Genomic DNA, 27644 nt, shown 5'->3' with positions numbered 1-27644 from the left:
TAACTGACTGAGCCACCCATGTGCCCTGAATAATTATTTTTAAAAAGTCACTTGAGACTGCTGGGAACAAAAATATCATAGATAAAATATTCCTTCAGTGGGTTTATTAGCAAAGTAGAACTAATTTTAAAAAAGCTAATAACTTGAGAGTTCGATAGAAATTATTTAAAATGAAGCACAAAGAAATAAAGAATAAAATATCAAACAAGGAATTGAAGAGGAATAGGTCAATACCAAACATCTTGACTTCATTACACAGTTGGAGACTCATAAAGGGAAAAGAGGAAGGTCAGAAGAAATATTTCAAACTATAGTAGGTGAGAATTTTCAAGAAGAAAAGAAGAAACAACCAAACACAGATTTAAGAAGCTCAAAGAAATGTAAACATTATTAATAATTTTTAAAAGTTACACAGGTCATAGTCAAAATGCACAAAAGCAAACACTAAGAAAAAAAAATTTAAAGGCAACCTGATGGAAAGAAAAGAAAATAGACGCACAGAGGAGCAAAGATAAGATATACACAGTACGACATCTTTAAAACTGAAAGAAAGGAAAAAATAATCTTCTAATACAGAACTCTGAACCCAGTGAGAATATCTTTCAAAAATGAAGGTGACACAAAGATTTCTCCAAACAAAAACTGAGATGATTCACTGCTAGTAGACCTAATTATGACAAATGTTAAAGGAATTTGCTCAGGCAGAGGGAATGTGATATCAGTTGTAAATCTGGATCTATAAACAGAAAAAAAGAGAAACCTATCTGGTCAAATGCAGGCACACTTAAGATATATTACCCTTATTTTCAATTACTTTAAAGAGTAATGGGCTGTCTAAAACAGAGTAATAATGAATTGTGTGTTTTACAACATATGCACAATTAAGTTGAATAAAAAGAATTGTATAAAGGATAACATGGAGGGACTGATGTATACTGTAGATTCTTGCATTCTACATGAAGTGGTATGATACCATTTGATGGTTCACCATGGTAATTTTAAGTCAACATTTTAAAATGTGTAAACATGGAAACATGTTTTTAAATGCGGAACTAGTAAGTGGAGATAGATGAATGTATAACAAGTCACTATTAATCAAAAAAAGGCAAGAGTTACGATAAAAAAATAAGTGATGAGACAACAGAAGTCAAATAGCAATGGTGGATTGAAATTCAACCATTATGGTACAAAAAGGAACATCAACAGTCAAGAAGATAAAACAATGTGAAATGTGTATAGCTCAGCAACAGAACTTTTAAAATTCATAAATCAGTAAAGGAGAACTCAAAAGAGTAATAGAAAAAAATTACAACTCCTTTTTAAATTTCATCATTCTTTTCTCATAATTTGATAGAACAAGGGGACAGTTTCATCAGTAAAAATATATAGGAAATTAGTAACTTAAAATGTTAATATTCAACTTTATCTAATGGGTATTTATAGTACACTCTACTACAAAAAAAAAAGAGAAAAATAATTTTGTTTCATATGAACAGGGAATTTTCACTTATATTTTGGTTGACTCAAACAATAAGAAGTCAACAAATTTAAAATACTTAAATTCATGCAAAGTATATTCTGTAACTAAAATGTAACTAAATTAGAAACCAATAACAAAAAAGATGTCTAGAAATTCTCTCAGGGTTTTGAAACTAAGAAATCTATTTCTAAATAATCCATTTATTAAGGAAGAAATTGCCAGGGAAATAGACATCTATTTTGAATTTAGTGAAAAGAAATACACAATATAACCAACTTTATGGGATGAAACCAAAATAGTTATTGGTGGGAATTTTATAACATTATATGTCTACGTTAAGAAACAAGAAAGGTCTCAAATCAGTATTTAAAACTTCCAATATTTAAAAAAAAAATAGAAAAAGAATAAATTAAATCCAAACCAAACTGAAGGAAATAACATAAATCATTCTTCACAGAGCTAGAACAAATAATCCCTAAAATTTGTATGGAACCAGAAAAGACCCCAAATAGCCAAAGCGATCTTGAAAAAGAAAACCAAAGCAAGAGGCATCACAATCCCAGACTTCAAGCTCTACTACAAAGCTGTAATCATCAAGACAGTATGGTACTGGCACAAGAACAGACACTCAGATCAAGGGAACAGAATAGAGAACCCAGAAATGGAACCACAAATGTATGGCCAACTAATCTTTGACAAAGCAGGAAAGAATATCCAATGGAATAAAGACAGTCTCTTCAGCAAGTGGTGCTGGGAAAACCGGACAGCGACATGCAGAAGAATGAACCTGGACCACTTTCTTACACCATACACAAAAATACACTCAAAATGGATGAAAGACCTCAATGTAAGACAGGAAGCCATCAAAATCCTCTAGGAGAAAGCAGGCAAAAACCTCTTTGATCTTGCCCGCAGCAACTTCTTACTCAACACGTCTCCAGAGGCAAGGGAAACAAAAGCAAAAATGAACTACCGGGACCTCATCAAAATAAAAAGCTTCTGCACAGCAAAGGACATAATCAGCAAAACTAAAAGACAACCGGCAGAATGGGAGAAGATATTTGCAAATGACATATCAGATAAAGGGTTAGTATACAAAATCTATAAAGAACTTATCAAACTCAACACCCAAAAAAAACAAATAATCCAGTGAAGAAATGGGCAGAAGACATGAATAGACACTTCTCCAAAGGAGACATCCAGATCGCCAATCAACACATGAAAAAATGCTCAACATCACTCATCATCAGGGAAATACAAATCAAAACCACAATGAGATATCACCTTACACGTGTCAGAATGGCTAACATTAATAACTCAGGCAACAACAGATGTTGGCGAGGATGCAGAGGAAGAGGATCTTTTTTGCATTGTTGGTGGGAATGCAAGCTCGTGCAGCCACTCCGGAAAACAGTATGGAGGTTCCTCAAAAAACTAAAAATAGAACTCGCCTACGACCCAGTAATTGCACTACTAGGCATTTATCCAAGGGATACAGGTGTGATGTTTCAAAGGCACACATGCACCCCCATGTTTATAGCAGCACTATCGACAATAGCCAAAGTATGGAAAGAGCCCAAATGCCCATTGATGGATAAACAGATAAAGATGTGGTATATATACACAATGGAATATTACTCGCCAATCAAAAAGAATGAAATCTTGCCATTTGCAACTACATGGTTGGAACTGGAGGGTATTATGCTAAGTGAAATTAGTCAGTCAGAGAAAGACAAAAATCATATGACTTAATTCATATGAGGACTTTAAGAGACAAAACAGATGGACATAAGGGAAGGGAAACAAAAAGAATATAAAAACAGGGAGGGGGACAAAACAGAAGAGGCTCATAAATATGGAGAACAAACTGAGGGTTACTAGAGGGGTTATGGAATGGGGGATGGGCTAAATGGGTAAGGGGCACGAAGGAATCTACTCCTGAAATCATTGTTGCACGATACGCTAATTTGGATGTAAATTTTAAAAAAATTTAAAAATAAAATTTAAAAAAAAGAACATAAATCAATTTTTTTAAAAAGAAAAAATTAAACATGAATGTAGTTAAAAGTAGTTTTTATTGAATAGTTTATCAATAAAACTGACAAATCTCTAGCCAAGCTGATCAAGTTAAACAAGAGAGAACATGCGAAACACCAATATCAAGAATGAAAGTGGTGACATCACTAGAGCCTACAGATGCTAATTAGACTAAGAAAAAGGGGTGTTATTAAAATTTTATCTCAATATCTTTGATAATATAGGAAAAATGGGCCAATTTCTTGACTCAAATTACTGAAGTTCACCCAAGATAAAGAGGATAATATTAATAGACAAATACTTATCAGTAAGTTGAATTTTCAGTTAAATATCTCTCTTAATATAGACTCATGCCCAGAATGCTTCATTGGTAATTTATTTTAAAGACATAATGTAGGGGTGCCTGGGTGGCTCAGTCAGTTAAGTGTCCGAATTTGGCTCAGGTCATGATCTCAAGGTGCATAGGTTCGAGCCCTATATTGGGCTCTGTGCTGACAGTCAGCTTGGAGCCTGGAGCCTGCTTCAGATTCTGTGTCTCCCTCTCTCTCTGACCCTCCCCCAGTTGTGTTCTCTCTCTCTCTCAAAAATAAATAAACATTAAAAAAATACTAAAAATAAAAAATAATGTAGACCGGGACTCCTGGATGGCTCAGTCAGTTAAGGGTCTGACTCTTGATTTCGGCTAATGTCATGATCTCATGGTTCATGGGTTTAAGCCCTGCAACGGGCTTTGCACTAACAATGCAGAGCCTGCTTGGAACTTTCTCTCTCTCTCTCTCTCTCTCTTTCTCTCTCTCTCTCTGCCTCTCCCCCACTCATGTTCTCTCTGTTTCTCAAAATAAACATAAAAAAAAAACAAAAAAAAAAACCACAAGGTAGAAAGTCCACAATACTAAGCCAGAAAATAAAAGGGCACAATTTACAACTCATTTTTCAGGCCATCGTTACTCTAATTTCTACACTAGACATTATAAGGGAGAAAAAATAAAACAAAACTACAGACTAATACACCTTAGGTACATACATACAAACTATCTGCAACAAAAAGTTAACAAATAAAATCTAGAAGTATATAAAATATATTTTAAAAATACATCATGGTTAAGTGGGCTTTATCACAGAAATGGAAAATCTTTCAAGGTTCTAAAATTGCTCATTGTAATTTATCTTTTCAACAGATCAAAATAAAGGTAAGCCACAGAAGCATCTCAGTAGATACAACTGATAAAATGTAACACCCATCTAGGATTCAAAATAAAAACGATGAAGACAGAAATAAAACTCTGAATACTTTAGGAATAGACTATTTGATCAACCAGATAAAGGTCACCTATGCAAAACCCATAACTAATGTCCTACTTCACTGGGACCCAGGAAAGGACATCCACCTTCACCACTTCTGTTGAGCTATGTACCAAAGGCCCAGCCAGTGCAACAGGGCCAAATAAATGTTTAAATAAATAAGTTCAGAGATTATAACATAAAAAAGAAAATATTCTTATTTTCAGACTGCATGATATTCTATGAAGAAAATCTCAGGGACTACAAAAAAATAACTATTACAATTAATAAGTGAATTTAGTACAGTCACAGGACACAAAGTCAGGATACAATGACCACTAAGGGAAACAGGAGAATTATATTGGGGGTCATAGAACTGTCCTGTATCTTGATCTCGGTGGTTATGTAACGTCATAAGTGTGTCAAAATTGCACATCTGTGCAACAGAAAGAGTGAATTTCAGTGTATGTAAACCAGGATTAAAAATAAGCAAAAGTAGGGGCACCTGCATGGCTCAGTCGAAGTCAGTTGAGTGTCTGACTTTGGCCCAGGTCATGATCCCGCAGTTCATGGGTTCAAGCCCCGCATCGGGCTCTGTACTGCTTGGGATTCACTCTCTGCTGCTCTCTCTCTGACTCTTCCCTGCTCACACTCTCTCTTAAAATAAATTAATAAACTTAAAAAAAATTTCTTTTATATAAACAAAAGTAGGGGCACCTGAGTGGCTCTGTCAGTTAAGTGTCAGACTTTAGCTCAGGTCATGATCTCACAGTCCATGAGTTCAAGCCCCATGTTGGGCTCTGACAGCTCAGAGCCTGGAGCCTGCTTTGGATTCTGTATCTCCCTCTCTTTGTGTCCCTCTCCCGCTCGCACTCTTTCTCTCTCTCAAAAATAAATACACATTAAAAATAATAATAATAAAAGTATTACTGGAAAAAAAAAGAAACAGATGTAAATGTAGATTGGATATAGAATCCTAAATCTTCTGCCTTACCAAAGTTTTTTGCTTACCCTCATCTCCAGTTCACCTAGATTTCCCTTTCATGTGTGTTTGCATGTGTGGGTGTTGGGGGTGGGGGAAGGGAGGCAGCATGGGAATGTTAAAAGTATCCGATTGGTTGTTATTTATAGTCAATGTTTTCTATGATCGTTTCTATGATCGTTTGACACACCACTCTCTGGATTGAACTATAACTGATGAAGTCCTTGTTTTCTCAGAAAGCATTCTGAATTTCCTCTAGTTTTTTGAATCATTACGGATCAGAGAATACTTTCAAAAATTTGTTTTAGCAACTCCTCCCGGAGAAATTCCTAAAAGCCAAGGCTACTGATTGAACAAAATAATTACTATTTCTAAAGACAGACTTCTGTTTATTTTTACCACACTGCATCCTTTGAACAATCTAGCTGTCATTCACATTGTGAGATCTTAAATTTGAAAAGGATTAGAGAGACCCTGGGTTCTAGTATTTAATCTAAACACTGAGCATTTCCTTTTCAGTCTCCTTAATCTATGGTCTCTGTTCTGCCTCTGCTCTGATCTCACCAGTGGTGGGTCGTTTCTTGCCTTTTTTGGGTTCACCCATGCCACCAGTGAACTGTTCTTTTGTTGCGCTTGTTGTTTGGGGTTGGCTATTTTTGCTTTGCTCTTAATGTTCTATTCTATATTCTTCTGAGTCACACTCAGGCAACCCTTAGTCTGCAAAGTCATCTTGTTCTGCTTCCAAAATGCTAACCCACCCAACACAGCAAGATCTCGGCATTCTCTGTGCACCACAGGCTAAAACTGGTCCCAATTACTTCTACTTTGCTCATAACCAGATTTCAAGATCTCTCCCCATCTTTTAAATTTAAATTTATTTGCTCATATTCTTCTGGTAGAGCAGTAGCCAGAACTGAACTCCTTTTTGGTTGGCCTACTATTGTGTATGTCCGTTTACTGACTTAGCAGTTATATCAAATGACTGATCTCATTTAAAATTCTCCTCTTTCCGTTGTAGCTTTTAGTCTCCACCATGATCACAAATTGATTGTTCGGTGATGTCATACGACTTACTCCATTATAGGCTATACAAGAATTTTTGTTATGTTGAAAATAATTTGTATTTTTATTCATATATTATAATATATCCATCTGTTCAACCTCTTGAACAGGAAAGGAGAAAGAAATTACTAACATTAACCAAGCGTCTATTAAGTGCCAGGCATCACGCCATAACTTGTGCATACATTTTCTCATTCATTCTCAAATTAGCCCTGTAAAGTACGCATTATCATTTCCACTTTAAATGGGAATCCAGGCTCAAAAAACGTCATTAAACTGCCTGAATTTACAAAACTTGCGTGAGAAGAATAAGAACGTGAATCAGAATCTGGGATCATCTAAGCCCAACAATACGTACGACGTGAAATCCTCAGAGAACGTCAAACGAGAATAGTTTGAACATATCTTACACTACTTTTTACAAAAGGAACCACACATTGTCATGTTGTGTAGTTACACATATATAAGAATATTTGAAGTTGTTTTCGTGTTACCTACGACAATATATACTGGCGATTTAACACTCCGTAACAGTTGCAAGAGCTGCGATTCACACGTTCTAGGGCCCTCAGGGCGAATGTAGAAGTATTTTACAATAATCAAATTATGAATGCCATATGTAGATGGTTTAATTAATCATATCTTCTTTTAAATTAATTATTAGACATTGTTGAAATTAAATAATTAAACACCATTGAAAGCAGTGAATGCCTGTTCTACATCTGACTTGATATGCTAGTTCAACCCCATGAAGAATCATATGCCAAGTGGTATGCAAAAAAGAACTGCGATTTTTCTAGGGGGGTCACGCTAAGCACCCAAGGATCCCTCCTTTATACTAACCGCATCCTCTCAGTTCTACCTCTACCAGATTTTCATCTTAGGTAAACCTATCCTTACTCATTGAAGGATTTGAGTAGCACCTAATTCCTTGGTTCTTACACGGATGCATTTCATAGCACGTGCCCTACTTTCAGCCCTGTAGGATCCAAGACATGCTTTCTGGTTTTTTTTTTTTGTTTTTTTTTTTTTTTTGGATGCCTTTTCTTCCCCCTAAAACTCTCCTCTCTTCTTTATCAAGTCAGAACTTACTGATTTTTTTAATGAGATATAGCTGACATATCTGACAACATATTCTTGGTCATTGCACTGTTCTATAACTCAACACTGGCGATGACTGGATGACCAATTTCTGACTCCCTGTCCTCAAAATCCATGTGAGAAGCAGCTTTAGAGAACATTTATATTTAGCTGGCTCAGCTTTCCCAACGATTTTTGATTAGCTTCTACTCCCTGTCCCCACAGAATAACAGCATTGGCTAAAACGTCTTATCTCATTGGTCCGGTTATTTAATTGATACTTCTTGATGCTTCTTCTGAAATACGGTGTATGTGCCCATATAATTTTTGGTGCCAACAGGAAACAGCAAAACCATGCCACCAAGGCACATTCATTTATGCACTTTACCGTTTTCGCAGGACCAGGTGGACTTCGTTTGTAATCCTTGCAGAGCAGTTGCCTGGAACCCCAGGCTTACTATCTGGCTGAGAGGAACTGCATCTGGTAATTGTGACCATTCAAAGTCCTCAAATCCCAGTGAGGGCAGGGGAGTGGCAGAAACCAGGAATGCTTCTGGAAAACCACATGCTAAGGAGTCTAAAAGACTTAGAGGGACACAGCATACATCTGAAAAGAACATTCCAGCTAATAATTATGCAGATGATTTGAAGAAAAGTAAGACCAAACTTTAAATGGGATTTCTAGGTCACAGGTTAGCTTTTTGATAACTTGAGATAAGCAATGGTAAGTAGCTCTTTGTTCCACTTTTTAACAGAGGCACAAGAAAATAATCTTCAACCATGACTTATTTCCTTATGATACCACAACACTGTGCCTGGTTTCTGAAGAGGCTGAAAGAATTAGGCAGCTGACAAGTGACTTTGGAAGGTTAATCTCATTACTCTGCACTCTGTCCATATCAATCTGGCCTCTCTTGCACAGTAAGGAGGAATTATCTGTTGACAGTTCAGCAGTGATACAAAACAGTTTGTGAGCATTATCCAGAAAAAGGTAATAATCCACTTTCATTTGCCCCAGAACACTAATGTAATCCTGATCTTTGAACTTCTAGTACTTAAAGCAGCACTAAAAGAGAATATCTCTGGTGATCATGAAAATACAATTTTAACAGGGGTGACGAAGATTTTGCCTGTTGCCATGACTAAATGAGATAATTTATGTAAAGCATTTTATATTGCTCCTGGCCCAGAAGCGCTTGAATATTGCATATTTCTTATCTAATGGGTCAAGGTGTTTATATGAACATGAATATTTATTTTTCTAAGGCATACACAACACCCAGGTTAATTCAGTCTTTCAGGTGGTCAGCATTTTAAAACATTGCCTCATTTGTTGACCGTGCCCAATTCCTACACCACGGCACCCCAGGGGATATCTGAAATGTGAAGCGGTCTCTGTGTCTATATCTTTCGTCACACAATTTTTTAAAACTGTTTTTTATTTATTGTTGAGAGAGAGAGTGTGAGTAGTGGAGGGGAGAGACAGAGCAGGACAGAACATCTGAAGCGGGCTCCACACTGTCAGCACAGAGCCTGATGCGGGGCTCAAACCCATGAACCCTGAGATCATGACCTGAGCCGAAGTCAGATGCTCCACTGACTGAGCCACCCAGATGTCCCTTGTCACACAATTTGAATGAGACAATTAGAATAGAAAAGTCACTAATAGGAAAAGGCATATTTAACATATTATCTTGGTAGAGGAGTCAGGATCATATGATTATAATAAAGTATAGGAAAAGTAATGTATGCTTTCTTAGTACAGTGAGTGTGTGTGTGTGTGTATACACATATATATGTATACAGTGTATATATATGTACGTATATGTATACTTACACTTAGGTATATAAATTTATATTTTACATTATACATATATACATATATGATAGGAATAGCGCGACCTAGTCTGTAACGTTCTTACGAGTTCTAATGTGATCATGTATGTAAAGCATTCAGCTCTTAGACAATGTCCGCTGATGGAAGGGCTCATGTTACTACAGCTCCTGTCTGTGAAAGCACAGGAATATGATGACCCAAAAAGTGGGCCAGGCTATCATCACAGCACCTCCTACCCTTTCCTTCCATCTTCACTCCCAACCCACAGCATTCCCAGTATGGCAGCAAACCTGGGCTTTGCTCCTTGGCTGCCGGCAAATTCAGCAAATCTACTTGAGAAAACACTGAAAGGAGAGGAGAAATTATACCTTATTTCTCTGTGTAATAGTAACTTCTTTCCGTCCATGTGGCTGCCATCTGTATCACTGTCATCATTTGCTCTCCATTGAACCATTTTGGTTCTAAGAAGGCTCTTACCCAGTGATTTAGTTTGCCTTCCTCCACAGGCTACTTACTCTCACATTGTTTCCCCATTAACTGACTTATGGTCCTTCCATACGGTCTCCTTTATTCATTATGATAAGGACTCAGCTTTAACAATTACTGGGCTGGTGCAATTTATTTCTTAGATGAAGCCAAAAAAATGAAGTTGTAAAGCAAATAGATCTATAAATGCAGTTTTAATCATGTACTATACCGACAACATAAGACTTCTTAGTATATTTTATATCAATTTGCATCTTCCATTCGACTCATATTACCTGCTTATAGAAAAACTCCACAATCTATTAAATTGAATAGAGTTGGTGAGAAGGAGATTTTATTCCGTATCTAGTCTTTGCTTTCTCACTGAAACCTTATGTTCCACAATTTCTCATTTAATTATTCAACTAAAAATATACTGAACAAACATTCCAATAAGGGAGTGTTATATGGTTTGTGGGAAAAAGGGAAGATGAACAAGTCATGGGCCTCTACTCTCTTATATTTCATACTCCCAGGGACTAGCTATGATTTATACAGTCTACAAATTCCCCTTTCCTTTCTAATTGCCTTAAAGTTAATTTATAAATATATTTTGAATATTGAATAGTTCACAATAAAAATAAAAACTCCAAGCCATCACAGACTATCAAAATTGAATGTTTTGTTTTGTTTTGTTTTGTTTTTTTACCAGTTCCCATTTCTTGTTCTACCCCATAATCTCATGTCACAAAGGAAGGATATCTATAGAATGGCAGGATCTTCTGGGATTTATAAAGGATGAATAGGAAAAAGGACATTCTAAAGAATTCTACCTAACAAGATTGAATGCCCAGTCGTGATTTATGTAATAGACAAAGATTATATTTTATATCTTGTTCTCTGGCTAACTTAAAAAATCACCTATTCATATCATATAAAAGCTATGTGTTATTAAGGGAAAAAGACATGGAGTCATAGATAACACAATATAAATCTCGGCTAGACTCCTAATTAGCTCTATATTTGGACACATTTTAAAACTTTTATGGTCTTAGTTTCTTTGCTGTTCTTTGAGCATAATAATACTATGTGTATAACCAGATTTTGAGTTCTAAATGAAAAATATGATTTGATACAAATATTAAATACTCAAAGAATATTAGGTCCCACCAACTAGGGACTTCTAAAAATGATCCACTGATAAAGCAATTTTCAATACATTCTTCATTACTTAACGTTAGGACATTGCTACTCAAGCAAAGTGGATTACTGGCAAATCTCTGAAGGGTTTACAGCTTTAGATTTTGCCAATTACATTTCAATATGGCTCCTCAAAAATTATTACCTCTACTTTCACCATAATAAAAAATACCCCTTATTTGAGGAGAATAAAAAGCCTTTTCATTCTATGGTTTATAACAACACTAATGAGAATTCATTCATTCATTTATTCATTTGTTCCAGAGATACTGATGTAGTATTTTACTGTTTGCCAATTACTGGGCCATATTCTGAAGACAGAATGTTAAAAAAGACAAATTCTCTGCCCTCATGGTTTAATGTGAGTAACTGTAATTTAAATAGGTCCCAAATGTTTTCACATACCCTATTTTACTGAATCCTGATTATGACCACGTAAGGTAGGTATTGCGAAAATTGAGCCAACTGCAACTGATTGGAACACTAATGATCAGAGATACAAAATGTTGCTTGACTTGCCTCATAATTCCATTTCCAGATCCAACACGATACACCTCCTAACAGAAGATTTTCAGCTCTTACTGCAGAGTGCACCCAATTTGTGGGTCCCCGTGACAAAACTGTCGGCAAACACTGGCTCTTCATTGTTTACATTCTCACATCAGAATACACATGTCCATCACCCAATCATATGGAATTTTTGATGGCTGTCATTTCAAATAGCCTGCATCATGTCAACTCCTCCACCAGTGCGTGTAATTGAGAGCGGGCTTGGAGTTAGAGAAAGCTTATACTGAGCAATTTCCTCAATCCGAAAGAGTTTCTTTCACTATTATAATTTTCTGCTTATTGTTTGAGCTAGAGAATAATAAATGCTTGATTACTTGTTCTTTTATAGCTGCAAGTATTGTCTGTTTCTAGAAAACAGGGCTGTTTGTATATTACATTTTACAAAAGATTAGATCTATCACCTCATTACCTGGGGAGTATGCCTCCATACATAATGTTTATCCCACAATCTTTCTTCTGTCCTACCTACTTCAATTATCTTTCTCTCCTTCTTATTGCTTGGCACGCATTGCCTGAATTACTAGTCCATGAAATGTTCTTTTTCCTATAACTCAGTCTCTGACATTTCCAAATCTTCCTTGCGAGAGATATCAAAAAGAAGCACTTCATTTCTTTACAGAATTAATAAGATGAATGGCCTTAATTGCAACCTTTTAAGCTAATTAAAATGAAATTGGAATGCATATGGTAGAGGTAAATGTCTCACTTGACTTCTGGAAATATTCATGACTTTTACATGTCATACTTTTAAAATGATACTACTATTTGTCTATTCAAATATATACAAATATATTGAATCCTGTTGCACGAAACAATGAACGTGGAAAAAATAATTTTATTGTTCATTGCTGTTTGTGGCACTCTACCATAGTGATTTTAATTTCTGATTATAATTCACTTAGAACAAGAGAGATTTCTGATTTGTACCAAATTTGTTTTCATTTGATTTTACTTGAAAAAAAGGAAATTGCATCCTTAAAGCAGTAGCTCATGATTTCTGTGCCTTAAAAACTAAACTCAAATGCATAGGAACATCATCTGAAGATATTTATTTTTAAGTAGCAACTTAAACCTTGTCCATACACAATGATCAATTATGCATATTAAAAAGCAATTAGTTCAAACTAAGACTTAAATTACATATAATGTGAAATAATCCTGAATGCTTTCTTGGTATTACAAAGTTGGGAAATGTGAATATCTGTCTCCTGGGTGCTCTCTAATATGCAATCATTCTTTTGGCCAATATTGACAATTATGTTTATAAGCTTTTCTCCAACGTGTGTTTGAATGGTCCTAGACAAATACATAAACTCTGTGAGACAAAACTTCACATCGCATAGGCAGAAAACTGGTCTAGCTACTTACTCTCCTCAGGCTTTCAAATTTCTAAAATTTTACTCCCCCCTCAAAAGTACCTTTTAATGAGTTTATCCTTTTCTCTTTTTTTCAAATGTGCCAATGTGGGTGTTACAAATTGACAAAAGAAGAGCATGCCTTTCAGGTGGAAATGAACAGTCTTTCTGCAAATACACACATTTAAGAAATATTTTCTTAAGGGCTAGCCATAGGAAGTAGGGCCAAATATATTCTGTAATTGAAACAAATTAAAGGGCTATCTTGATAGAATATCAGAGTCACTTATTAGAACATAAGAATTGGAACCTAAATCAGATACATTTAACTAGGATAGAAAGGGAAGAAAACAACCCCAAAACAAACAAACAAAAAACAGCCAGAAGAGAATATTTATATGTGAAGAGATAAATCAATGCAGGTAGGGATGGGTGAAATAGATAGAAGGGGTTAAGATATACAAACTTCCAGTTATAAAATAAATGTCACAGGTGGCTCAGATGCTTAAACATCTGACTCTGGATTTAGGCTCAGGTCATGATCTCATGGTTTGTGGGCTCGAGCCCCGCATCAGGTTCTATACTGACAGCATGAGCCTGCTTGGGATTCTCTCTCTCCTCTCTCTCTGCCCCTCTCCAACTGTTGCTCCCCCTCTCTTTCTCCAAAAATAAACATGAAATAAAAATAATAATACAATAAATAAATAAATGCCACAGAGATGAAAAGTACAGCATAGGGAATGAGGCCAACAATATTATACTAATGCTGTATGGTGACAGATTGCCAGGGCATTTGCTGCAGTGAGCGCTGAGTGACACAGAATTGTTGAATCAATATGTTGTATAACTGAAACTAATATAACATTGCACATTCATTACACCTCAATAAAACATATAAGTAAATAATTATATCTTTGGGGAAAAAACTGCATCATCTCTAAGTCCGCATCCAACTCAAACATCCTAGAATCTATTCTTAAACTCTTACTTGGCAAAGTCTCATTTTCCAAGACTATCAGGTAAACCATCCTAAGACCCAGGCCCAAACTCACAAATTAGATTAAATTCCATCTTTTGAAAACCTTTTTAGAAACATTAAAGACCACATATATGTTTAAATAGCCTTGTCAAATTTGCTCTCCCTACAGGGGGCTTTTTATTATTTTTCATTAAAATGAAAGCCCCTCTGGTTGACTTCTAAAATGGGTTTTCACTAGGCCTTCCAAAAACAAAAAAAAAGAGAGAGAGAGAGAAGAGAAGAGAAGAGAAGAGAAGAGAAGAGAAGAGAAAGAAAGAAAATGGAGAAAGAGAAAGAAAGAATGATGAAAGATATACCATGCTAACACTTAACAAAATAAAGCTGGAATAACTGTATGATCTTCAGAAAAAAACATGTTTCAAAAAAATTATACTTATCAGGGATAAATAGGGGTATTACATAATGAGCAAGGTGTCAATTCTCGAAAAAATACAACATGCTTATACACGGATATAGATAACAAGAAGGTCAAAATATATCAGGCAAAGACTAAGAGAACATCAAAGGTAAACAGATAGCTCCACTATTATTGTCAGAGACTTCAACAGCCCTCTGTGAGGAATCAAGCAGGCAGAAAATCAGTAAAGACATAGCTGACCTGACTAGCATCATCAATCAACTTCATCAAATTGACATTTGCGGAACATGCCACCGAATGGCAGTAGAATACACATTCATTTCAAGCCCACATGGACATTCATCAAGACAGACCCTATCGTAGGCCTTAGAACACAGCTTAAAAAAAAAACATGAAGAACCGAAATTATATAAAGTATGATTTCATGTCAAGTGGAAGTAAAGCAGAATTCAATAACAGGAAAAAGCAGAAAATCTCCCATCTAAATGATATATAGGTCAACGAAGTGTCAAAAAAAGTTAAAATGTTGTCAACCCAAATCCAAAATATATAAAGAACTTCCAAAATTCAACTTCCAAAAGATGAATAACCAATTAAAAAATGGGCAGAACACATAACAGACGCTTTTCCAAAGAAGACATACAGATGGCCAACAAACACATGAAAAGATGCTCAACATCACTTACCATCGGGGAAATGCAAATCAAAACTACAATGAGATATCACCTCACACATGTCAGAATGGCTAAAATCAATCACACAAGAAAAAACAGATGCTGATGAGGGTGTGGAGAAAGGGGAACCCTCCGGCACCGTTGGTAGGAATGCAAACCAGTAACACCACTCTGGAAAATAGTATGGAGGTTCCTCAAAAAGTTAATTAAAAAAAAAAAAAAAAAGAACTACCCTATGATCCAACAACTGCACTATTAGGTATTTATCCAGATAATACAAAAATACTAACTCAAAGGGATGCATACATCCAGTGTTGATAGCAGCATTATCTATAATAGCTAAATCATGGAAACAGCCCATGTGTCCATTCATATATATGCATATGAAGATATATGTATATATACAGATATATATATCCATTATATATGTGTATATGTGTGCATATGTATGATATATATGTACATATATATATATATATATATATATATATATGGAATATATACTCAGCCATAAAAAAGAATGAAATCTTGCCATTTGCAATGACATGGGTGGAGCCAGAGAGTATTATGCCGAGTGAAATAGAGAAAGACCAATACTATATGATTTCACTCATATGTGGGATTTAAGATATAAAACAAATGAGCAAAGGGACAAAAAAGAGAGAGGGAGGCAAACCAAGAAACAGACTCTTAACTCTGGAGGACAAACTGATGGTTACCAGAAGGGAGGTGGGTGAGGGGCTGGGTTAAATAGATGATGAGGATTAAGGAGTGTCACTTGTGATGAGCACTGGGTGATATACAGACTTGTTGAATCACTATGTTGGGCACCTGAAACTAATTTTGCACTCTGTTAACTTACTGGAATTTAAATGAAAACAAATTTTCCAGCTAAAATAAAATTAAATCACAATATGTCCAAATCTATGTGATTCAGCAAAAGCAGAGCTTAGGAGAGTAATAGAATAAAATTCCTATGTTAGAAAGAATATCTAAAAGTTAAACATATGTTTCCCTTTTAGTAAACTAAAGGGAAAAAAGAGAGAGAGAGAGAGAAATTTAGGCCAAAATAAAAAAAAAAAAAACATCAGAAAAAAAATTTTTAAGGTTTATTTACTTTTGAGAAAGTGTGAGCAGGGGAGGGGCAGAGAGAGAGACAGAGAGAGGGACAGAGGATCCTAAGCAGGCTCCCCATTGACAGCAGCAAGCCAGAGGCAGGGCTCGAACTCAGGAATCATGAGATCACAACCTGAACCAAAGTTGGACGCTCAACTGACTGGGCCTCCCAGGAGCCCCCGAAAAAAATTTTAAATAAATAAAATTTAGAAGAGCTATCATAGAATTGAAAACATCAAAACCATGCGAGACAATCAAAACAAGCCCAAAGCAGGTTGTTTGAAAGATTAATAAAATTGATAAAACTCTAGCCAGTCTCACACTCACAAAAAAAAAGACAGAAGATACAAATTACCAATATCAGTTATGAAAGAAAGGTTATCATTACTTATTCGATGTATATTAAAAGGATCATAAAGGAATAGCATGTACAATTCCATTCTCACAAATTTGATTATTTAGGTTAAATACACTAACTCCTTGAAAGACATAAACTACAAAGCTCACACATGGAGAAATAAATAATCTATAAGCTCTGCATCTATTAAAGAAATTGAATCAAAAATAAATAAGGAAGGAAGAGAGGGAGGGAGGAAGGAATCAATTGCCAAGAATTCTCATTCATTTTTGAGGGGAATGAAAAATCACATAGCCATTTTGGAAGAGTTTGGCAGTTTCTTATAAAGTTCAATATAGTCTTATAATGTGATCTAGCAATGAGCTCTCTTAGACATTTACCCAATTGTTTTGAATAGTTGTGCCCACTCAAATATGTGACATTCATGTTTATTACAACTTTATTCATAATCAACAAAAACTACAAGCAACCAAAATGTTTTCAACAGATGACTGGCTAAGCACACTGCAGCACATCTATAAACTGCAATACTATTCCTTGACAAAATGTAACGAGCTGTAAATCCACGTAAAGTCATGGCGAAACTTAGAGGGATACTGCTCAGTGATATAAGCCAGTCAAAGGGCTACATACTGTATGATCTCACTTATCTGACATTCTGGAAAGGGAAAACTATTAGCAACCTTAAACCTATCCATGGTTTCCATGGGTTTAGATTTGGTGGAATGAACAGGTGCAGCACGATAGCTAAGGCAGTGAAACTTGTCTGTATGATACTGTAATTCTTGGCACATGACACTATGGGTTTGTCACATCCCAGAGAAGTTTAAAAACCAAGGGAGAACATTAATATATGAAAATTCAATGTAGACACAGACACAGAAAAATACTTCATATGATGTTTGGGGAATTCCAGAATAGAATGTAAGAAAAGAAACTGCATTCAAACAAATGAATCAACCTCACTTACGTGAGTGGGGAAGAGAGGCGCTCACTTAAGAAACACTGGAACTGAATGGAGTCTGTTTGACTAAAGGCGAAGAAAGTGCACATGAGCAGTGTTAGTCTGTAAGTGTGCCCATTAAGTCAGGCTAACAGTTCTGGAAACACTATCGTCACGGCTAGACTACGAGCTAAGTAAAAGATCATATAATCTTTGGTAATTAATAAAAGAACGAATGAGCACAGGTAAAACTTTGGCGTAATGAAATATATCTGTCCTTGGTTTTTTGGGAGTTTAAATTACTACATGAGTTATTGGAGACTAATCCAAGTCTGCCTAAAATATTATAGGATGATTTTAGTGTAACCTAGCCTGTATTTACTTTAATGGCATATTAAAGAATTTTTCAATCCAATCAGTAAGGTTTTACTGAGCATTTGTTATGTAGCTAACATCATGCTGGGCAGAAAGGGGAACATTTGGTGATGACTCCCTTGTGGTCCAAGCACTAAGCTGTAGAAATAAGCCGTACTACCAGTAATCTATGAGGCAAGAGGACAAGACAAGGCAAAATTTTGTTCTAAGTTTTTATATCACTGATGGTAAGTATAGGAAAAGGCAGGGCAATACATTTACACATGATGAATTTGGGAAATATTCTCTTATAGTGTTCTTTGAGGGACAGTCTTTCACCTATGATAGAACTCATCAGCTAGTCCATCTTTTCTAGTAGAACACATATGTCATTGCTAATTGATTTCATAAATGAGCAGAGTTATCTCGTGATTTAGTGTTTCTGTCTCAAAAGTATTTTGTCACATGCAATCAGAATGCAATCTTATATTTGCCAGAAATTTGGGAGGCGCTAGAAAAACAGAGATGAGCAAAGGGACATTCCTTAGATTCGGAATGCTGACAGCCCATGAATATAAAACCAAATAAGCAAAATAGAGCAAATTATTAAACATATTATATTACAGATGGATAGGAGGTATGGACTGAAAAGCAGATTTACCTTGAAGGTTAAACTTGAGGGCCTCTCACTGGAAAGAGCTACTTCTAAAGTTCAGCATATTCTCCTCCAGGAACATGGGATAAAGCATTGCCCTGGCCCCTCACCGACAACTTGGGGGCTGTCCTAACCTAGTGCGTACTCTCTAAGCCAATGGTTCTCAACTAAGCAAAGTCTGGAGACATTCGTGAATATAGTGACTGGAGGCGGTGGGTGCCACTGGCATCTGGTGGGACAGGTCACTGCTCTGCCACACATTCCACAATACACAGGACAGCTTCCCCCCACGAAGAACTGTTGGATTCAAAATGTCAATAGTGCTCTGGTACAGGGACTGTGGGTGGGGCCAGCACACTGCCAGCTTACCCTCACCACCCAGAATCTATCTTCGATCCTAATAATAAGAATGTGAACACTCTGCTCAGCTCCTCGAAGGAGAGGAAGGTAGGGTACATTAGCAACTGTCAATGGAGAGGACCTGGCCAAACTAGACCAGCTGCCTGACATAGCTGCCCTACCGCACACCAAGAGGATGTGAGTCTGAATTTATTTTCTACCCAGCTTGTATTTATTTAAATTGATCTCTCTGATCTACCCTGTCCCTGTATACTCGATCCTCCATTCAACTCCCCTACTCCATACCCTTCCTTCACTCCTTGTACTGACTCTGATTCTTCCAAACCCAATAAAATATCTTCCAAAACTTCACATTGATTTTAGAAATTATTTTTTTTTTTTAATTTTTTTTTTCAACGTTTATTTATTTTTGGGACAGAGAGAGACAGAGCATGAACGGGGGAGGGGCAGAGAGAGAGGGAGACACAGAATCGGAAACAGGCTCCAGGCTCTGAGCCATCAGCCCAGAGCCTGACGCGGGGCTCGAACTCACAGACCGCGAGATCGTGACCTGGCTGAAGTCGGACGCTTAACCGACTGCGCCACCCAGGCGCCCCTAGAAATTATTTTAGATAAGGTAGTTAATTTCTAGGTAAGTTCTCCTAATTCTCATTTGAAACATTAGTCACTCTTAACATATTTATTCGATTCAATAGTCCACTTCATTGAATGTATACCTTTGCTGAACCAGAAATTCCTCTTTTGCTTTGGGTTGATGCCAAAGTATCAGCTAACACTTGAACCTCCAAAGAAGATCAAAGTTACCTGTTGTTGAATAATTACTACTCGTTGAGCTGTCTTAGGAAACCTTTCTTTTTATTTCTATGTTCGCTTTCAAAATGTATTAGGTGTTTGAATTTTTAAAGAATTGAGCAGGCATATATCCAAGATTTTATGAGGATTTATAACTCTATCTTTCATTAAATATATGTCTGGAACTAGTGCTTTAATAGGAAAAAAATAGGCTTTAGAATTTTGAAACGTAGTAATACATTTGATAGCCAAAATAAAGTAGGCAAGAAAAATGAATGGAAATTCTATATCAAAAATTTATTTAAAAACATGTAATAATAGAAGTAGATTTCTTTCTTAAGCACTAAGGAATTATGGTGTTTGTTAGTTTCAGCTTCTTGAGAAATTTATCTTTAGGAGATAAATTAACATCACTCCTAGTAAGAAGATGGACATATAATATGAACAAAATTGAAGAAGGGAAAACACAAAGTGATAAACATGAGAAATGGGACAATTGAGAGAGCTGAGAAAATGGAGGAGGTGCAGGGGTAAACAGAGGGACCCCTGGAAACCCAAATGGGCTGCCATTTTCGAAATTAACAAAAGTAGGTTTAGCCTATTACCTGAGATTTAGTAGAATATTTATTGAGAAGAAGTTTTCTCTTTTCCTAATGAATTAAAAAGGCCTTTGAACCTATAATACAGATTAAAAATTAATGTTACATATTTCATTATCCAGGAGCATTATATTTAATATGTCTCATTAAGATGACAGCACTGGGTCATTTGAGTACAGTTTGGAGTAACAGCTATGCTTTTGTATCTAAACCTATTTCAGATTAGGTACCCATGATCAGCCCTCTGGGATATCATTTGGGCTTCATTCTTTGTTTTCTATGATATGTACATTTAGAAAGAAATTTTCCTAGGCGCGCCCCAGGTGGCTCAGTAGGTTAAGCATCCAACTCTTGATTTCCGCTCAAGTCATGATCTCAAGGTTCGTGGGCTCCAGCACCATGTTGGGCTCTGTGCTGACAGTGTGGAGCCTGCTTGGGATTCTCTCTTCCCCTCTCTCTTTCTGCTCCTCCCCCACTTGAACTCTCTTTCTCTCTCAAAAAAATAAAATTAAAAAATAAAAGGCATTTTCCTATTGACAAGTGAGAGTTGCACATGTTTGTATGTCTGTACTTAACGTTCTTACTGAAAACCTTTAGATTGTTGTGGGAAGAGTTTTGAAATTTATTAACCCATATCATCAAAACATTACTTTGCAGTTACTAAACTTGATGTAATCCTTAAAAATAACTGCCCCTGCATCTTTTGGGATAAGCGCTGGGTGGTGTATGGAAACTAATTTGACAATAAGTTTCATATAATAAAAAAATAAATAAAAATAAAAATAAAATAAATTGAAAATATATTAGGAAAAAAAAATAACCACCCTTAAAAGTTGTTTTCATCCATAGTAAGTGTTTTCTATGGAAAAAGATTTAAAAACTCATTTTTAATATGGAACATTATTTTAAAACAACCGTTTACCAAATATTAAACCAAAAAGCAAACTAGCAAACAAAACCAAAAATACTCTCTCTCGCTTTCAGCTTGTTAGATTTTTAACGTATGCATTATCTCAGGAAAATCTTCCCGGATTAAATTTGTTCCAGGGGCGCCTGGGAGGCTCAGTCAGTTAAGCATCCGACTTCTGCTCAAGTCATGTTCTCATAGTTAGTGAGTTCGAGCCCTGCATCAGGCTCTGTGCTGACAGCTCAGAGCCTGGAGCCTGCTTCAAGTTCTGTTTCTCCCTCTCTCGTCCCCTCCCCCAATCACGCTCTGGCTGTCTCTCTCTCAAAAATAAGTGAACATTAAAAAAAAATTAAAATTAATTGATTTGTTCCTACTGTTGCTTTTATTGTTGTAAATAATTCTCATAGGTTTAAATAGTTATTGCATGCATATTTAACTAATGTCTGTATGATCCTACCAGACAGTGCTTCCAGAAGGCAAAGTGTGTGTCAGTTTTAGGTCCAGTGACTGACATATAAAATGGTCTGATATATTTGTGAATGGGAAAAGCAGGTTTAGGACAACCTCTGAGAAGGCGGAAGAATTTCCACAGCCTGCTATCCTGGCCGTGGTGACCCAAGTATTAAATTTCATCCTGAAACATCTTCAAAGTTCTCACTTCCTATTTTACTCTAAGATACCACAACAAATTTAGGACAGGCAGATTTATCACCCGTATCCTCAGTCTCTCTCTTGCCGCTAATGAGGAAGCATTACACGAAAATATAAAGTGATGATGTGTTTACAGTCAAACCTCCTTTGATGAAAATTAATAAAGAGAGAAGGCTGGCTATGAGGTAGGATTCTCACCAGCTTTTGTATTTCTTTTCTAAATGTATCTCCCCTGTGTTCACCAGGCTTTATCTTGCTAAATGTTAGAAGATTATGCTAATTAATAAACAAGTGAAGACAGCAGAAGGGATGAACAGAACATTAATTTATCCTGCTTAAGGCTTTAAATAAAATCTTCTCAGACCATGAGGGGGGAAAAGAAAAACAAAACTCGGACAGCTTTTTAATAACACCCAAGCTATTAACGAATATTTCTTTATGAATTCTTTTTACCCAATGCCGTGAGAAGAGCTGCTTGAAATTTAATCTTTTTCCAGAAAAAGCCACAAGAAATTGCCATGCCCACTTCTGCAGAACAAGAACATTTTATGTTTTATTTTATTTCATCTTGTTTTAAGCTCGGTGGGTTAGAATTTGTTAGCTCATTGGATTGTAAAATATACCTCTGTAGCAAACGATTATTGGAGTGCTTTGTCACTGAAGCATACAAGTTGGCATCCTGTAGGATTAGCCTGCTAGAGATTTCATACGCTGGGCCCACTGGAGCTGTGTCTATTTGTTCTGCCGACAAGCCACAGCATCTAAACTTTTCAAAGAATTGAGTTATGTTTAACAACATCCCTGCTCTTTTCCCGGAAAGAAATGAAATATTTACAGAAGGTTGACAGTTTTAGGAAGCATTAAAGAACTGTCACTCGATGCAACCGTGGTTTCCCCCGGATGAGGTGCCCGGGTTAAGGGATACCCCGCGTAGTGAAGGGACTCTCCTCAGACGCATTGGAGGTTTGACACGATTTCTAAAAATCTACAGTGTGCGTGGGTCAGAGAAAGAAGTCCTTTTTGCTTCCTAGGAGAAGTCTGGGCCAGAAGACGGTTCTTGCAGAAGACGGTTGCTATCTGTCTGCCAAGATAGGGCAGACCATGGGTAGCTCCTGGCTCTTCAGAAACCCTGACAAGAAGGTGGTGATGGGCGTCTGAGGAAGAGGCCACAGAGGAACAAACCAAGTCACGAAAAGCCAGGGAACTGTCCCCGTGAGAGAACGAGAGACAAACGAGGTTCATTACAGCTCAAAAGGGAGAAGGTTGAATGGACACCTAATCTTCAAGGAGAGGAAATATTGCTTAGGGAACAATGAGCAGTGGCCTTTTCTGTTAACTGAGGAAGTAAGTTAGAGTTTTAGCAAGGAGGAATTCAAACTCGAAAAGAAACTTGTGCTGCCCAGCAGGAATCCATGTTACCAAGGAAAACTTCAGATTTCCCTTATGGAGATATTTATTATGCTGACATCTGTGGCTTGATCAGCAACACCCAAAACCACAAATTTGTTTTCAAGCTACATCCAAGTGTTGAACTCTGTCCTAGATTCCAAGAGAAGAGGGCTTACGAATAGGGTCAAGCCATAAATTTCTGTGTTTCCAATTTCCTAAATTGCAAGGTCACGGAGTCAGAAACCCCAGCAACAGTCATGATGCTGAAATCACTCCACAGGTGAAATCCAGAGTTCTCAGAATAAAATAGGCACATGTGTATTTCAATATTTTTAGTGCCAACCCCAAATTAATGTAATTACATTCAATGCCTATTTATGAAGATCTCACTTCAAATTCTTGGTAAGCCTTCCCATCAACAGTGTGCTATTCGTGGTTAAGTTTTGGGGGAGTCAAAAATCATACGTGGACGTCCACACGTGCAGGGGGTTGATTGACACGCCCACCTTGCACTGTTTGAAGGTCAACTGCACTCAAAATACTCAAATGATGTGTTTTTTGAAAATTCTTAGTGAAAGAGAAAAATTCTCTGTATGAATGCAAAACAAGAGAATTCATAACAGTATTTCAATAGAAACCAGATATTTCCAATGGAGTAGTGATTTTTAAGGGAAAATGTGATAAATTGAAAAACATACCTAGATAACTTATATACTTAATATACCCAGCTGACTACACTAACACCTTCTCTGATAATAACCAAAAAAATAAAACCAACAAATACACATATTTATTTCATCCATGCATGACAGTGTAGGAAAGAAACAATTACTCTGGAGAGAAAACTAGCAATAATTATATCATTGCCTTGATTAGAGAAATCCTTTCTTGAAGCTTTGGCCCTGAGCAGTGAGGAAAAGCAAAAAAAAAAAAAAAAAAAAAAAAAAAATTCCTGAGACTTTTGCAACCACGCTCCAGTCCTGAGGTAGGTTGATAGTCCTAATAGAAACTACTTGGGCAGCGCAAAAAGCTGCGAGAATTTAGTAGAAATTCTAACTCGTGGATCTACAGTGATTGTGGAAACCTGTAGAAGCAAACAATTATTTTTTCAGGAGGAATTTTCATCTGAGATCAAATAATTCAAGTAATTCCCCTATCTACACATCCACAAAAATGCCCATTTCACATTAAGATAGCAAATACACAAAGTAATGTTATCATTAGTAACTGTAAAAGTTAATACTGGAGTAATCCTCAAAATCATTAAATAATGATATGATTTACAAAATAGAATTGCAGATATTTAAAAATTTTTTTTTAACATTTATTTATTTTTGAGACAGAGAGAGACAGAGCATGAACGGGGGAGGGGCAGAGAGAGAGAGACAGAATCTGAAACAGGCTCCAGGCTCTGAGCTGTCAGCACAGAGCCCGACGCGGGGCTCAAACCCACGGACCGCGAGATCGTGACCTGAGCTGAAGTCGGATGCCCAACCAACTGAGCCACCCAGGCGCCCCGAATTGCAGATATTTTAGTAGGTTCCTAGAAATAAAAAACAAAGGCATACAAATTTGAACAAAGAAGGTTTCAAATTCTTTCCAATAGAAGAAGTTTGGGGGGAATGTGCTTCTGTCTACCACTGTTTGCTTGTTGTTTGCAGAAAGAAAAGGGACACAGAAATGAGGAGAGATATCATCATGATGGTTCATTTGCTGTGTCAATTTGGCTAGTCCATGGTACCCAGATATTTGGTCAAACGCCAGTCTAGATGGTGCTATGAAGACATTTCTTCACATGAGATTAGCATTTATATCTTTTTAATATTATTTTTTAAAATGTATTTGAGAAAGCACGTGCATGAGCACACGTGCATGGGCGGAGCGAGGGAGAGAGGGAGAGAGAGAGGAGAATCCCAAGCAGCCTCCGTGCTGACATGGGGCTAGAACCCATGAACGGTGAGATCATGACCCAAGCCAAAATCAAGACTTAGATGTTTAACATTCAAATCTGGTTATCCTCCTTATATGCACGGGCCTCATCCACCCATTTGAAGACCATAGAGAAAAAGACTGAGGGACCCCCAAGGAAGAGAGGGTTCTGTCTCCAGGCTGCTTCTGAACTCCAGCCGCAGTATCAACTTTTCCCTGAGTTTCTGGTCGTTCTGACCTCCAAATTTTGGACTTGCCGTTCCCCCAAATCATATAAACCAATTCCTTAAACTAAATCTCTCCCTCCCTCCTTCCTTCCCTCCCCTCCCCCACCTGTCTCTCTCTCCCCTCCCCCTCCCTCTCTCTCCAGCCTACAGAGGGACCACCTTGAAAGCTCAAAAGCTACCTCTAATACCTCTAGTAGAGGAGACCCTCCTCCTAGTAAGATTACATAAACACTGACCTGTTCCATCTGATTCCATCCACCTTTCTGTCTCAACGTTACCATTTAGAAATATATAAAGCATGGTTTTAACTTTTGCAGTTCACCTTATTTTTTCCCCCCAAATTATCTGATTATTCTCATACTTTCCCACTAAGGTGCATTTTAGAATCCTTTTCACCACTCCACGAAACAGCCCCACATGCTGGGACATTGGTGACTGAATGGTCGCCCTGTTTCTTTTTTCTTCTATGTATGCCTAGTAATTTCCATCTTGGAAGATAATTCTGAACTTTTTATTACACTTTTCAGGTTCACTTGAAGTAATCATTCTTTGTCCTTTAAATGTGTTTTTAAAAAGGCCACCCATTAGTTCATGAGTTAATAAGCATCACACATTTGGCCTCTATATTGGCTTGCAGCTTCTATCTTGCTTCTTTCCAATTGAAGTACTCTTTGTTCTCCGACTTGATAATGCTGTGTTCTGCCTCTGTGTTTTGCATTCTGCCACAAGCTTTTGTTGCAAAAGTGTTACTGTAATTTGTTCCTTTGATGAAACTTTCTTGTTGATATCTGAGCCTAAAATGGCTTCCTTTGCTACGCAGAAAGAGAAATGCTCTTTCCTTCATGTACAGTATCATTGAGCATCCCCTCCGAGTTCAGCGATTTGCTTTATCACTTATCATTTCATACCCAACACTGAGAATCAGATTTATCTCCAATGACATTGACAGTAAAGGAAGGGTAGTAAGGCTTTGCGGTTTTGGGGTCATGTTCCTCTGAATGTGGCTTTGGACAATTTCCTGTTGATGTATGCAGTTGGGTATCAGCGTGTGTTATGTTCACTGTATGCATATCATTCTTTTATTCTTTTTTTCTTAAATTTTTTTTAACGTTTATTTATTTTTGAGACAGAGACAGAGCATGAACGGGGGAGGGTCAGAGAGAGGGAGACACAGAATCCGAAACAGGCTCCAGGCTCAGAGCTGTCAGCACAGAGCCCGACGCGGGGCTCGAACCCACAGACCGCGAGATCATGATCTGAGCCGAAGTCGGCCGCTTAACCGACTGAGCCACCCAGGCGCCCCTCTTCTCCTATTCTTTTAACAAGGGTTCATTCATTAGCTCTAATCTTCCAGGTGTTACATTACTGAGAAAGATGAAAACATTTAGAAACCATGCTTCTTACGCTGACATAGCTCGTAGTCTATCATGAGAACAGACAAACCAAAATTTTAGAGCATCAGGTAAGCATTACGGGTAAGTAAGAAACTTAGAACGTGGTTGCACAGGAAAAGAACCAAACTCTGATTAGTGGATGATCAGGAGAAGCAGCCCTGTGAATGCTGTGGACTGAACCAAATCTGGCAGGATGAGAAATCAGCCAGCCAGTGCAGGGGCAAAGGGCATTCCCACCGTAGAAAAACACATGCACATGAAAGCAAATGGGAGAAAGCAGAATTCATTCACATTTTTAGAGCATTTCTATTAGACTTAAGTATAAGGGAAATTCAACGAGAACTGTGGCTGTCAAAGAATATAGATGATAGAGGTATAAGCAGAACAGTTCACAAAATAAACTATATACATGATTCCCTGATTCCAGAAGAATTGAAAGCACTTCACTAGTCATTTATTTACGAGGTATCTCAAAACGTGCCCGAGGGTAGAAAGCGGAAAAATAGTTGCTTCATTAACGAATTTAAGACAGCGATCACTGTAGTCAAAA

This window comes from Leopardus geoffroyi, chromosome A3 (assembly GCF_018350155.1).
Source record: "Leopardus geoffroyi isolate Oge1 chromosome A3, O.geoffroyi_Oge1_pat1.0, whole genome shotgun sequence".
Classification (NCBI taxonomy): domain Eukaryota; kingdom Metazoa; phylum Chordata; class Mammalia; order Carnivora; family Felidae; genus Leopardus; species Leopardus geoffroyi.
The sequence above is the reverse complement of the archived record's forward strand: the minus strand, read 5'-3'. Positions refer to the sequence as shown.